Below are 5197 nucleotides of genomic sequence, written 5' to 3'. Positions count from 1 at the left end.
GCCAGGCGCCCTGCCTGGTAGGGTACCCTACCTACGCCCGAACGCGCGGCGCTGCACGACGGGCGGCCTACCCGCCAGGCGCCCTGCCTGGTAGGCAACCCTCCGCTCGAGCGCGCGGCGATGGGCGCCCAGGACTGGGACGGGAGCAGGTGGTGGAGAGCGCGACGGGGACATGCCGTGGACGTCGACCAGCACCCGCCCTCCGCCCCCCGCCAGACGGGGTTGGGCCGGGGGTGGGGCAGTGCCAGGGCAGCAGTGTATGAAATGGGGCCCCCGGAGATGTTTGGGGTCGGTCGGTCCCTTTGTGCCGGGCACATCTAGCCATTTCATCATTCTTTTGTCGCGTAATTGGAATGTACAAATAAGAACCTACCTCCGCGCCCCTCGTCCTCCTGCCCCCCGCGCCACCCTCCTGGTCCCATGGGTCACCCCACCCTCTCACCCCACCGACCCACTACCTCACTCCCTCCCTCCCCTCCACCCTTCCGCTCAGCTACCACCCATTCCCCGACTGACCACTGCCTCGTATTCCCACAATTCTTTACTCCGCGACACGCAGAAAATCGAATGAAGGAAATTAACCTCGCCCAAATCCAAGGTAACCTTAGTTCTCTTCATTCAAGGTCGAACACTTAGGGTTAAATACAATTTTGCCTCGATTCAGAAAAGTGTGTTCTGGATCGTACAGTACGTTTTCGATCAGTTTATTTTCACAAGAACGTGTGTTCATGTTGTAAATAGGGAACTAATTCTCCAAACAACCGCAATGTTATGAGCTAATTACGTACGACGTACACGAAAAATGAACCAAAGTTAACAACATATGCCTTTTCTCAAAAAGTACATAACGATTTGATTCGGGTTTCCCCCCTTTATTTTAACGATTCGATTCTGTAGGTGCACCATCGAGCCGCGTCTCCTCCTTGACGGTGGCGCGAGGGAACTTGATCCCTTCTGAAAGACTGGTCAGGGGGTGCGGGAGGAGGAGGAGGAGGTGCGGCAGGGGTGGCTTTCCTTTTACGTGGGCCGCCGTGAAGCTGTGCCTCACGGCTGTGCGCAGTCAGAGCGGCAGGCGAGCCCCCCGACTGTCACCACCCACTCTTGCTACCCCCTGGCGCCCCCCTCCCCCCTCTCTTTGCTGCTGCTGCTGCTACTGCTGCTGCTCCTGGTGCTCGTGGAACCCAACCCCTCCTCCGTGTGTCAACTTGGCGCATGTGGAAGTGGCCTGGCGTTGCCTGGCGTGGCCGCAGTCGCTTGGATTTGCAGAGAGGGGAGGAGCCGCCGCCGCCGCAGCAGTAGTAGCAGCTAACTTTGGCGGACTCAGGCCTCGGGCGCGGCCGCTGGCGGGGCACCCCCGTCACCGCCGCCGCCGTCGCCGTCGCCGTCGTCGGTGCCTTGATGAACTTTCAGTTCGAGTCCACCGCCCCCGCCGTCTCCAGACTCGCTCTGCCCCGAGTGAGCTCGAGTATGGGGCGTGGGGGAGATGAGATGGGGGGGAAAAAGGAGGGGGCACCGGTAAACAAGTGTTTAATTTTGCACATCAATTGATGTTTAAGTTCAAATGTGCATTTTTCGATACATTGTGGTGTCTAACTGGATTAAACGTCAATCGTGTGTCCAAGTGTGCAGAATTTAAACGTTTCCAAAACGTATAAAATTTGCACACTACGCGAGCGTGCAACTATAGTTAAACAACATGTAATGTGCAAAATAAATTGCACACGTTGCTGTGCAAATTGCGCACACTTGTTTTACCAGTGCCGGGTGCGGGGTGCTTTGTCAGGTGCAGGGTGGGAGACACACGCGTGTAATTAATTAGGCGGAAGAGCAGAGCTGACTCGAAACTGATGGATGTGATGATGCTCTTCAGCCGTCCACCCCCTTCCCCCTCTTCACCTCCCTCCAGCAGGCCTCACCTGTGGTTGGCTCCGCCCCGCGGAGCCCCCGCCTCACTCCGCCAAAGCTTCACCTCCAAAGTTGCTCTCTCTCTGTGCATACGCTATAGCTAGCTGCTCCGGGCTAGTTGCGCAAGCGCGGTGCGCGCACGTGCGTGTACAATGAGGCCCGCTTACCCAACGACTTGTTCGCCTCCAATCGAGCCGAAAATTCGGCCCGGCCGTTGTATCATGGAATATTGAAAAGGGTGGTTTGGAACTCCTACATCATCCCCCACCCTCTCTCTCCTCTTTTCAGCCGTCCTCCCACTTTCTTTCTTTCTTTCTTTTTCTCTGTCTGTCGGTCTGTCTGTCTACCCGTCTGTCTGTCTCCGTCTCCGTCCGCCTGCCTCCCCCTTTGGTTAAAGCCGGGCGTCTAGTTGTATCTCGGACGCGCCCGGGGCCGCACATGCCTGCCATGCACTCTGTATAATTAATTCGCATTTAACACCCGGCTGGCCGTCCACTATTTGAACAGCTTTGTTGAACCGCTTTCACTTGTCGCACGCACGGCTGCCGTGCTTAAACCACCCCATACGGGCGTGTATAGTGTATAGTTCTTAGTAAGCACTTGCGACACGTAACTTGACTTTTCTCCTCAATTTACGCACACATCGTGTTTAAGCGTCTCCGCCCGAGCAGCTGGTTTTGTTCGCCTCCGACTCTAAGATTCCGTGCTTTCCTCTCCTCCTCCGGTCAGGAAACCGCCGCTCTTACGGCTCGCGACAACGCTCTCTGCTCTCGCGGGCCCCCGGGACCTGCCGCGCCGGGGACTAACGTCGTCTGTTTTGTCTGTTGCAGTCTGCTAGCACAGAAGAGATGGTGCTGGATGAGAGTATCGAGGTGAGGCATTTGTCTCTAGCATGCTCGCCATGCCTTTACTGTGGTCGTTTTCTCGACAATTTTGCTTTGATAGTTCAAACTCTGGCTTTTACCTGTTTTACCTTTTCCTTATTGTTCTTTTTCGATTAAAAACAATATTAACTGGCCTTTGCGTTTGGAATAAGTAGAATTTGAAAACGCACGCTTTATTTGCACTCGCAGCAGAGCGGGCCGAAACTTTAACTTGGCGTTAACGCTTTCTCGTGCCAAGTTGGTCGGCGCCGGGGCTGTACTGCTCTGCTTGATTGCGTTCTGCAAACTTTGTCCAGTGTGTCCCCGCCGGTCATGACCACGCTGTACGTGACGCCGTGACGTGCCGAGGGGCAGCCCGGCGCGCCGGCGGCACGCTTTCTGCAGCTGCGAGCTGGAGGGGAGGCAACGACACTGATCGTATGGTTGTATAACTGCTTCCGCTTTACTTGCGCCTATTTATATACCTGCTTGTCGCACATTATACTCTGCGTTATTTTGCTTTTTTTTTTTTGTGTGTGTTACTATTTGTGTCCCGCACGGCGTGTTTTGATTGTATCACCACGAGAGATTGAAAGTAAGTCGTGGTATATTTTTCTTTACGCCCCGAATGTCCTGCGGGGTGAGTGTGATGGGGTTGCGGCGTCCAGTGGTGTTGTGGTGGCCACCTCACCTCAGCCGGTGCGTGAGCGCTGAGGAGCACCCTCCTGCTGCCCCCCAGGGCCGAACCTGCACCCCCGAGGCCTCAATTCTCGCAGAATGTTTGCCTAGGATTTCACTTTGTTGTTCTTCTGCTCTCTCTCTCTCTCCCCTCCAAGTTTTGCGTCAGCCTCCGGTCGGCCGGTCGGCCGGGCCCGGCCAGCGTGGCTGTGCGGAAGCATTAAATATTTGCAAGTGTCTGCGGGGGCCGCCTTGTTCGGCCGGACCGGGCCGCCTGGGCGGGACGGGTCGACCTGAAAGGGTTTGCTGAAATGGAAGGCGTAGATTCTATTTTAGTCCCGAAAGGTGGCTGAGTGGGGCGGGGTGGGGCAGGGCGGAGTGTGGTTCGGCGGGGCAGCGCCCGTCTGCGCAGCGCTGCCGCCCGAGGCGCGGCCGCACCCCTCGCGCTCTGGAGAGGATTTGTGCTGCTGGGGCGTAGTGGATACGGTGGAAGTACTCATTCCATCAGAGAGTGGCGCAGCTATATGCTCTGGAACATGATGTGTGCACGGAAAAAAATAAGTAAGCTATGGTAGAAAAGTAGTTTGCTGGCAGCGTGACAGCAAATGCCTGATCGGTAAGAGCCAAGGCGTCAGCCGGCGTCGGCGTCAGCTGTGAGAGCTAAGCGTGAGCTACCAGAGATAATCCGAATTATAGGAGTGTGGGGCACTAACTGTCAGGGTCAGGGGCACTAACTGTCAACAGTCTCTAAAAAGCAGACCGCATTCTGTACCACAACCAGCTGAGTTGTGAAATCGTAACCGCTTGACACACATACTCGATTGGAAGGCAGGGGTAGAGAAATATCCGGTGGTATGGCAGCAGTGGTGGGCATCCCGTTTTTAGTAAGCCCAAATTGGGTGATTTTGGGGCAGTTACTGTCATTCATCGGATGGTCTGTTGTAGCGCACGGAAAAAATAAATTAGCTGCTCCACCTAAACATTAAGGATGCGAGCTAAACGTGTTAGCTGCCTGGGGGACAGACAAGAAAATTAGGAACAGTAGCTCATAATTCTTTGCGAGAGCTAATCTGTGACTGTCACAGATGAAACGTTCCCTGCAGTTGCCCAACTGCAATAGTTGTCCGAGCGAATGCGAAATTAATTTGTGATACCATTTGACGCGTAAAGAAGAAGGACGTGGGTTCAACACCCACTCAGGTCGCTCCTGGGGTGGAGCGCGAGCAATCAAGAGGGAACTCGTGTGCAATAGTCCTTGTCGCTAATGGACATTCCTGGCCTAGGCCAGACGTAAGCTGCCCTAATCAACCCAGGATAGGGTAGTGACCGAAGATTATAAGTTCCCGGAGCTAATCTTAAGCTAGTTCGGCTGAGATTTATCTTTTTCGAGGTGGTTAGCTGCTGTGCAAGCAAACTCAAAGAAAAGAAAAGGAGTTTAGTTATGCGAACTTAAGGGCATTTAGCTACCAAAACCAAAGCCTTCTTGTTTCTCATATCTTACGAAAATGCTGTAAAAAGAAATGCTCATGTTCTACGATTAAAATGAATTTGCTTTCGCTCTCCCGGGAAACACATCAGCTGTCCCAGCTGCAGGAGATAACACATTTTTTTCCGTGTGTGATAGGTGGATAAGGTGGTTGTACTCTTTTCGAGCCCGGCTCTGCTGCACCCTCTACGATGTGCATGGTGCTGGGTGGATACGGTGGATGTACTCATCCCATCAGAGCCCGGCTCTGCTACACCCTCTAGGA

The 5197-nt window shown here is 54.4% G+C and overlaps 1 protein-coding gene across 1 annotated transcript in view; it reads left to right on the top strand.

The window, feature by feature from the left end:
- Positions 1-5197, top strand: part of LOC113203352 (ribosomal protein S6 kinase 2 beta) — a gene marked incomplete at its 5' end in the record, with an annotated part of 64832 nt that overhangs the window by 16092 nt on the left and 43543 nt on the right.

Source organism: Frankliniella occidentalis, unplaced genomic scaffold (assembly GCF_000697945.3).
Source record: "Frankliniella occidentalis isolate FOCC.00 unplaced genomic scaffold, Focc_3.1 Scaffold124, whole genome shotgun sequence".
NCBI classification, from domain to species: Eukaryota; Metazoa; Arthropoda; class Insecta; order Thysanoptera; family Thripidae; genus Frankliniella; species Frankliniella occidentalis.
Note: the sequence above shows the minus strand (reverse complement) of the source record. Positions and strands in the feature narration are given on the sequence as shown.